Source organism: Portunus trituberculatus, chromosome 37 (assembly GCF_017591435.1).
Source record: "Portunus trituberculatus isolate SZX2019 chromosome 37, ASM1759143v1, whole genome shotgun sequence".
Lineage (NCBI taxonomy): Eukaryota > Metazoa > Arthropoda > Malacostraca > Decapoda > Portunidae > Portunus > Portunus trituberculatus.
Genome location: NC_059291.1, coordinates 1,602,501 through 1,612,500, shown reverse-complemented (window position 1 = coordinate 1,612,500; position 10,000 = coordinate 1,602,501). Strand labels below are relative to the sequence as shown.

The window sequence follows — 10,000 nt, the reverse complement described above, 5'->3', positions numbered from 1 at the left end:
AGCAGCCCGCCCACTGTCCTGGCGTGGATAGGTATAGGAGAGGGTGCAGTCATCAGCATAGGCCATGACTCCTGGCAGTAGCTGGAGAAGATCATCCACGTAGATATTCCACAGGAGTGGGCCAAGAATTGAACCCTGTGGCACTGATGCCTCCACAGGCAGGGACTCAGATGTTTGCCCGTTGACAACCACCTTGAGGCTTCTGTCCTGCAGGTAATTTCCCAAGAGTCGTAGCAAGCCACCCTGGATGCCTTTAGCACGAAGCTTTTCTAGTAATCCGTTGTGCCATACTTTATCAAAAGCTCCTGCTATGTCCAAAGCAACCACTATAGTGTCCTTGCCGTCGTCGAGGGCGTCCTGCCAATGCCTGGTGAGAAGCATCATTAGGTCGGAGGTTGACCTTCCAGGTCTGAACCCAAACTGTTGGTCTGAGAGGAGGGCATTGTCCTTGAGATGGCTACACACCACCTCTGCCACGACCCTCTCAAACACTTTACCCACCACTGACAACAGGGATATGGGTCTGTAGTTTTTGGGTCCGTCCTGGAGCTTTTTGTGTGCAGGAACTACTCGAGCCTCCTTCCACACTGAAGGCCAGACGTTTTCCCGTACACAAGTTGTGAAGACTTGGGTGAGAGGGGCAGCCAGTTCCTGGGAGCATCGCTTCAGCAGGTGCGGGCTGATGTCATCAGGGCCGGTGGCTTTCTGTGTGTCCAGCCCCGCAATAATCGCTTCACCTGCTGATGCGTCACCTCCACCATGGTGACAGTCTTCTCACATTGCTGGACCAGCTGAGGCGGTGGCTGCTGTGGATTCCCGACCTTCATTTTTCCAGCAAACAAGGAAGCCAGCAACTGTGCCCTCTCCTTACTGCTGGTGGCGACAGTACCGTCCTGCTTGCTGAGGGGAGGGATGGATTCTTGGTGGCCAGTTCCTTGTTTGTCCTTAACAAGAGACCACCAAGTTTTGTTTCCTACGCCAGTGCCACACAGTTTCCGGCGCAGGCTTTCCTCCCACTTTTTTAAGGCCCACTTGCTGGTTACCACCATCCTCCTGCATGCAGCCCTGTGCAGGTCCTTGTTGCGCCGAGTCGGGTTCCTCTTGTAGCGGAGCCAGGCAGCATACTTTGCCTCGGCAGCAACACGGCAACGGTAGCCAAACCATGGCTGATCCGTCGATCTGGTGGTGTATTCCCTGTGTGGGACGTGGCGTCTCTGGAGGGCGAGAAGGTGAGAGGTGAGTGCAAGTGCTTCACTCTCTGCTCCTCCCTGTAGCAGAGTGGCCCATGGGGTGTGGGTCAGGTCGCGGCGCAGGGAAGCCCAGTCTGCTTTGTTCCACAGCCAGATGGTGCGGGTGGTGGCCTCGTCCTGAGCCACGCCCACTTCCAGCTGTGTCAGTACAGCGTGATGGTCAGAGCTGCCCACGAGCCCCAGCTGATGACACTGAAGCTTGTCTTCCTGGTAGTCTGAGATGACAGGGTCTAATGTCCCTCCTCGTTCATGTGTGGGGAAGGTGACATGATCTGTCAGACCCTGCACCTCAGGAGATTCTCGTAGGCGTCTCTTTCCAGGTGGTGATTGAGATCCCCCACAATCAGCACGTGGCTGCAGCTGTGTGCCATCATCAGGTTGTCTAAGGTCTCAGTCAGGTACAGGAGTGAGTCAGGCCCTTGTCGCGGGGGGCGATACAGGGCACACAGCAGGAGGGCTGAGCGGTCTGCCAGCATTACTCGGAAGTACATCATCTCCATCATTGGAGGCGTGTCTATGTCGAGTAGCTGGGCCTGCATTCCTTCCTTGAAGCAGACAGCCACTCCACCTCCTGTTCGCTCCTGTCGGTCCCTCCTCACCCAGTGGGTGAAGCCCTGCATCCTGCCATACGTGGGCTCCACCTCACTGTTCAGCCATGTCTCGGTCACCACAACAACGTCTGCATTGTGTCGTTGCACACAGTTGTGGTATAAGTCTGCAAGGTTAGTCCGGAGACCACGGACGTTGCTAGAGACGACCTTTAGTTGGCGGCGGGGCAAGCTGGCTGTACCATGGTGAGGGATGGTAGTGAGCGAGGCCTGCTAGTCCGAGGTGGTGGTTAGGGTCCGCGGCCGACTGCTGGTACTGGTGAAGAGGAGTGGTCCACTGCCGCCCCTGGTTCTGATTCCAGATACCAGGCTGAGGAAGGAGTGGGCGAGGTTGTGGCAAGGACTGAAATGAAGTGAGGGGGTGGGCGGGCTGAGGCGCTGCAGGTGGGAAGGGTGTGGCTGTGTATCTTTCCACCGTAAGAGCCGCTGTAGGAGACGCTCCTGACGTAAATCGTCAGTTCTGGCGTGGCAAGTAGCAGAAGTGTGTCCTTTCCGTGAGCAGTACTCACACACTTTTGCCTTGGCTCGCTTTTGTGTCTGCTTGGTGGCCTGGTGAGTCCTCAGTCCTTCGCTGGACACCCTCCTCGCGTCCTGCTGCACTTCCCTCTTAGATTTCTTTTTTCTCCAATCTCCTGAAGTGGTCTGAGGAGAGGTTCGTGGGCGAACAGAGGCACCGCGATCTACTCCGTTCGCTGTGTTTATGGAGGAAGAGTCCCTGCTGCTCTGTGTGGCGGTAGACGTGGTAGTGAGTACCGAGCAGTCACTCTGTGTGGCAGAAGGAGTGACAGTGGACGCTGGGGAGGTGTCACAGTCGCTCTGTGTGGCGGTGGAAGCAGTGGAGGTAGGCGGAGCGGTCGTTGTTTCCCGGGCAGGCGAAGGGAAGGTGGAAGTGGAGAAAACAGCTGCGTACCGGATCTGTTGCGGTTTATCCGAGCTCCACCACGTCCTCCACCTCTCAGAGTCCTGACAAACCACCTCCCAGTGTTCGTCAATTGACTCTGCGTGGGCGCTGACTGCCTGAGAGCGTGTGGCTACTTGCGTCTGGCGCTGTTTTGACGCTATCAGCCTGTCTGCTACTCTGAGAGCCGCAGCAAACACGTCTCTGTGCTGTATGATCAAGTCTCGGTCGTCCTGGAGGGACTTAATCACACAGTTTTGTTGAGAGGCTTCCTCAGTGAGCTTCTCAACTAGTGAAACTAGCTCTCCTCTCTCAAGCCCTCCCACTGACTCTCCCCACTATCGTCCGGTAGTGGCGTGGGGTGTGTGTCAGTCTCCTCGCTGATGTAGATGACGGGGTCCGGGATGTTTGCTTGGAGTCGTAGCTGTTCCGTGTAGCTACACTTGAAGACTGGCGTATCCCCAAGGCAGCTGTTGTGACAAAGGTTACGGCAGGTTTCCTCGTCACAGCTCACGTGTTGAGTCTTAAGTGTTGCTTTGCCACAAACGCAACACCAATTCTGTGGCTGGTAGCCAGGCAAGTCTCGCCTGGCTATGGGGCGATGGGCGGGGCTAGACATTGAGGGAGAGGATAAGTGATTCCCTGGGGAATTGTGGAGCCAGGTGTGGGAGCGACAACGAGTGTTGGTTCTAAACGACACGTGCGACACTAACACACTCGTGAACACAGACACTAAACACTGGCACAGAACACAAAGCACTTCCCCACAGGCGCACAAAAAACACACGACACTAACTACCTCTCCCACAAGTCAAGCCAAACCAGCCACGGAGAGAGAGATACAGGTTGTTTAAAAAAAACTACCTTGGAGAGATTTGGCAACTGTGTGCTGCCTTAGGCCTCGCGTCAGGTCAGGCCCGGGTCTCAGTCACTGCACGGGTACAAACACTCTTTTCAAGTGATTTTTTTAACACTATTGCAAGGCTTAGCACACCTTACACTTTTACATGGACACCAGGACACTTAGCACTTCAAGCACTGAAATTTTCACAACACTGCACTTTGTTAAACCACTGTAACACCACGAAAACACGGAGCTACCACGTGCGTGACCTCTCTCTCTCTCTCTCTCTCTCTCTCTCTCTCTCTCTCTCTCTCTCTCTCTCTCTCTCTCTCTCTCTCTCTCTCTCTCTCTCTCTCTCTCTCTCTCTCTCTCTCTCTCTCTCTCTCTCTCTCTCTCTCTCTCTCTCTCTCTCCTCTCTCTCTCTCTCTCTCTCTCTCTCTCTCTCTCTCTCTCTCTCTCTCTCTCTCTCTCTCTCTCTCTCTCTCTCTCTCTCTCTCTCTCTCTCTCTCTCTCTCTCTCTCTCTCTCTCTCTCTCTCTCTCTCTCTCTCTCTCTCTCTCTCTCAGTATTGGAGTATCGCAGCGAGTGGTGAGAGTGGGTGCATATCCTCACACACCCCAAACCCACAGCCGCCTTTTTCCCGCCACAATCCTAGGCTCAGGCGTGAGCAGAGTGGTGGTGGTGGCCAAATCTGCCGCGGAAATACATACTGTTCCTGTGTGTGTGTGTGTGTGTGTGTGTGTGTGTGTGTGTGTCTGTGTGTGTGTGTGTGTGTGTGTGTGTGTGTGGATGGGCTGGTGGGTGGGTGGGTGTTTCATATCACTGGGAAAGCGAATATAAAAAAAAATAGTGAAATATGCTGGGGGAAGGGGAAGTTGGACGAGAGAGAGAGAGAGAGAGAGAGAGAGAGAGAGAGAGAGAGAGAGAGAGAGAGAGAGAGAGAGAGAGAGAGAGAGAGAGAGAAATGACACACACAGACACACACATGAATTACGCGATGGACTCAGTGCGAAAAAAAAAATAGTGGCTATTTTGCTTTTGGGTTTTTATGAAGTTTGTGGACAGCAATTAGCCAAGTCGAGGCGGTATTGTTGTGCATAAATGTTGCCCTGAAGTTTGCCAAGTCTTTGTTTCGTGTCGGTGGTGGAGTGAAATATGCTTTGTGTGACATAATGTGGCATGGGAGGTTGAGAATAGCGATGCTAAAATGCGTACCTCACCAACTCCACCTACGCATCACCGCCTTTACCCCTCCTCACACACACACACACACACACACACGCACACACACACGATCCTCACCCTTCAGCCAGTGCAGTGAGTTGTCAATGGTTCGTTCGTCAAGGAGAAGTGAGAAATGAAAGAAATGTCAACAGTCACGAAGCAGTGTTGACCGCACGTCTCTCATCGGATCCGCCTTGGGGAGCGAGGGGCGCAAGGGAGGGATGTTTGGACGAGGTAGGATATTGAGGAGCAAAAGAAGGTAGAAAAGAAAGTGCAAGAAGCAAGTTTTTTGTGCGTGTTTTATGTATGCATTGAACTCTTTGTTGTCCTTATCGCCAACTGTCTTTATGTTATGTTTGTTACAGCTTTTTTCCTTACTTTGGCGCTTGGAGTCGTGGCGCAGCATGTCAAAGAGTAGCTTGATTAACAACAGAAACCATTCACGCATTGCAGTAGAGCTTATCATTTTTCCTTATTCATTTATTATACCTTTCATGTCCGAGGTGAGGCGAAACACAGGAGCTGCAGGCATAATCACATGGCTATTGTATTTAATTATGTAATGTAGAATTATGTCCAACACTGACATGTTTTTTTGATTTTCTGGGAAGGTGGCGGAAGAAGGGTTAAGATGAAAAGTCTTGTTTTGCTTCTATCGTGGTTTCCCACATGTAATTAAGTAATGGTAATAAATAGACAAAACAAAAAAAGATGTAACACCTGCGTTTTTTTCAGATTTGCTTTGCCAGATTCCTCGAAAGTGTATCTTTGTCATATAATGCACAGTTGAAGGATTCCCAGAAGACTCGCCCTTTGCCATAACGTTCCCGCATAATGCATACCATGTTGCCACAAGGTGCATCCTATTTAGCTTTGCTCCTGTTGACCTTTTCCAAATACCTGTCAGCGCTATCCCTTTATCGCCTGAACCACCCAAGGGAGGAATGAATAGTGAGGTGGAATGAGAACAGCCAGCCTGGCCTGCTCGGTCCTTAAGGGAGACTGACAGACTGCAGACTGACATACATCATTAACAGGAGCGTTGTCTGCTGGTTTTGTGTTAAAGTTATAATCTTTGTTAGGAGCTTTAGAAGAATTAGTGATGAAATAAATCTGAGCATTACTTACTTTATGAAATATGATCGAAAGGGTGAGGGAGATAATTTAATGCATGTAATACTCTGAAAAAATGGAAAAAAAACAATGATACTAATTTATGATAATGGTCAGATCATGATGATACTGATAGCAATAATGATAATGAAAGTGCCCAGTGCTAAATTTCGTTTCCAGTACAGGGGAAAAAGATTTCAGAGATTTAGTGAGGCGGGGAGAGCTATGAACTGCTGAACACGGGCGCCCGAGGGAGCTGTAATTCTGTGTGTGTGTGTGTGTGTGTGTGTGTGTGTGTGTGTGTGTGTGTGTGTGTGTGTGTGTGTGTGTGTGTGTGTGTGTGTGTGTGTTTAAATGATTGACGCTGGAGTGTGGGATTAGTGAAAAGAGATTGACCTACATAGTTACTTGTTTCCGAAATGTTCCTCTTCTTTTTCCTGTTTTGTTTTCCTTTTTTTATGAATTTGTGTACTTTGTTTAGTTATTTCGTTGCCTTCTTTTTTTTTATAACCTCAGACCACTTACCACACACACACACACACACACACACACACACACACACACACACACACACACACACACACACACACACACACACACACACACACACACACACGGTTAGATAATTGGATAGATAAATAGAGAAGAGTCACGTGTTATTACAGTTAGGAAGTTTTAATAACGTAACTATTGAGGTCATAGTTTCTCCTACTTTCTCTCTCTCTCTCTCTCTCTCTCTCTCTCTCTCTCTCTCTCTCTCTCTCTCTCTCTCTCTCTCTCTCTCTGTGCGTGCCCTCCTTCCTCCCTTTCATCCATGTCATCACTTATTATTCAGTTTTCCCTTCTCTTCTATTCGTACCTTCATGGGCAATATTTTTTCCTTTATATTGCTGTTTTTTCAATATTTTTTCCTCTTCGCATTTTCCTCCTCCTCCTCCTCCTCCTCCTTCTCTTCCTCCTCCTCCTTCCTGTTTATGATGTACTGGCTGAGTAACGAGAAGCATCAAGGGAATATTTTTCATCTTATTCTGGTTCGCAGTTCCTTTCGAGTGCGATTTTCCAGGCAATGAAGTTGGTGGCCGTGGTGGTGGTGGTTGTGGTGGTGGTGGTGTTGGTGTTGGTAGTGGTGGTGGTGGTAGTGGTGGTGATGGTGGTGATGGTAATGATGGTGGAAAAAGAGGTATATGACACGATGTAGTGCGTTCTTTCCTCTCTCTCTCTCTCTCTCTCTCTCTCTCTCTCTCTCTCTCTCTCTCTCTCTCTCTCTCTCTCTCTCTCTCTCTCTCTCTCTCTCTCTCTCTCTCTCTTCTTTAAGTCTTTATTCTCTTCATTCATTCTTGTCCTCACTCCTTTCTTCTTCCTTTCCTTCATTGCTTCGTTCATTGTGTTGCTTCTCTCTTTCCCTATACTTTTATGTTTGTCTTGTGTTTTTTTTTTTTTTTGCCATATTACCATGTTTTCCGCTCCATTTTCCCTTTTTTTATGCTCCTGTCTTAACATATTTATTTTTCCTTCGTCATCTTTTTTGTCATATTCTTGACTTTTTTTTCTTCTTTTGTGTTTCTCTATTTTTCTTTCGCATCTTACGTCTGTACCTCCTCTCTCTCTGTTTCTACACACACACACACACACACACACACACACACACACACACACACACACACACACACACACACTATTATTGCATTCTTGGTACATCTTATATATTCCTCACAGCGTTTTCTTCGCTTTCGTTCTATTTGTATTCATATCATACCAGTGAAATACGTAAGGAAAGTCTCTGCAGAAGTGACGGAGAGTGAAGGGCAAATAGCAATGCAATGGCAAGCTGAGGAAAGGGATTACTGGCACCATTCATATCCATCGCTACTGAAAGAGACTCCGGAACAAGAAAAAGTCAGACTGTGCAGGAGGAGACGTGTTTGTAAAGCCACGTTGTCACCTTCTGCAAACTTTACGGAACATGGCGTGGTGTACAAGGATTTAATTTTGGTCCAGGTTGTGTGTGTTTGTGTGTATTTGTCTAAGAAGTTTACTAGCCATGGACAAGAGGAAATTAGAAAGAGAGAAAACTTGAGGACTATTTGTCAGGTTAATGAAAAAAAAAGAAATACCGAAAATTTGTATGAAGGAGGAAATAAAGTTTCAGAATCTACCAGAAAAAAAATATGAATCATTAAGAATATAGATATTTTTTTCTCTCTCGTTAACAAGCTTCTTCCTCAAATAACAATAAAAAAAATCATCTAAAATTTATATGGACGAGTATAAAAAAGTTACTGACAGGGAGTTCCAGAATTTATTAGAAAAAGAATGAATGATTGAGAATATAGGTTTTTTTTTTCTCGTTTACAAGCTAATTATCAGTAACACCATCATGACTCCACTTAGCTTGAAACCACTAATGTCATCGCCCCGCCATCTCGCCAGCCTTTACTCTCGGTGTACAAATATTGGGTTGAGTTGCACAGGTAGCGAGGTGAGGCAGGGATAGTTTGTCTGGAATTGTTGCGTGTGGGGATTGGAATATAATCTTTTTTATCCACCTTGTGTTTCTATATTGGTTTTGTATAAGAGAACTCGGAGTGTATGTGTGTGTTTTAAGGTTGAGAGAGAGAGAGAGAGAGAGAGAGAGAGAGAGAGAATAAAATTGATATTGTGGTTTTTTTCTGTTATGTGTATGTTTGAAATAACCACTCCAACACTAAAACCTTATTGTGTCAGAATGAAATTGTGTAGACGGAGTTGTTTAGAGGCGAACTGACACATTGATGGTTTGTTATGTTTACCAAATGTTTGTCTTTCTTCTCTTCGCCTTTTTTGACGTTCTGATTGTGACTGAATGAGAGAACCATTGTGAAGAAATCCTCTTATTCATTTGTTCTACGTCTTTCATTTCTTATATTCTGAATCTCGCGTACGGGACTCTTAATTCTTGTGTTTATATATGTTTTCTTCTCTCTAATGATGAAAACACTTGTAAACACCCCAAGTAGGAAGCTGTGGTTTGAAGTTTCACGTGTGGAACTGTTAATTCCTGTATTCATATATATATTTTCTTCTCTCTAATGATGAAAACACTTGTAAACACCCTAAGTAGGAAGACGAAGTTAAGTAACCAGATAGGACAAGTTAAACTCAAAATCCCGTCTATGGATCATCAAATTCAGAGTCGCGTCTATGGTTCACCAAATTCAGAATCCCGTCTATGGTTCATCAAATTCCACGTTAGTATCCGAGACAAGTACAAAGTCAATAACCAAAGTTTACACAACTGCCCGAAGCACACTCAACAGGAAGCCACACCTGAATGATTAGTTAGGCAAGGTAAACGCAACGTCTTAACTCTACCTTGAAACTCATAGATGTGTCTAAAATGATCATCAGTGGAGAAAACTTAATATTCTTACTCTGTATATAGGCTCGTCCGTAACTTGTCTTTTTTTTTTTTTATATATATATATATATACCATGTGGGTTTTTCAAGGGAATTTATTGGCTACAGGAGGTACTTTTTGGGGTACCTCCTATTTCAAAGCCCACCCGTTAGGAAACCATTGCCCGTACACTCGGCCCGTGGACAGGATTCGAACCCGTGCGCTTGGAGACCCCTAGGACCCCAAAGCGTGCATAATTCCACTGTACCACGGCGGCCTGTGTAAGTTTTGGAGAAATGTGATTGCCAGGGTGTAAATTCAATAACTTACCTATAGACATATGCTCGTCAGTACCTTCTTGATTGGTTGACTAGTGGCTCATCTGCTTACGTTGTGGTCAGGTAAAGATTAAGGATCCAGCCTCATAAAGCACAGTGTTCATATATATTCTGTTACCTTTTTAGCATTGCCGTGAAGGGTTTTTTCTTAGACAAAGTGGTTCTCGAAATAGCTGTAAAAATTTGAGTGGATTGCGGAGAAAAGCAAAATCCAAATTAATGAAAAATATTAAAAGCAGCTGGAAATGGAAATGTTGCTGGGCATCAGAAAGGTGGTGATGGAATTGCATTATGCGAAGAGTGGCGGCTCCAGAAATGTCTTAGAAAAAGTTATCACATTTAATATTCA

General features: G+C 46.7%; 1 protein-coding gene across 1 annotated transcript in view; it reads right to left on the bottom strand.

Moving 5' to 3' along the window:
- The window catches only part of LOC123513976 (contactin-3-like), a 321,726-nt gene that overhangs the window by 153,075 nt on the left and 158,651 nt on the right, over positions 1–10,000 (bottom strand).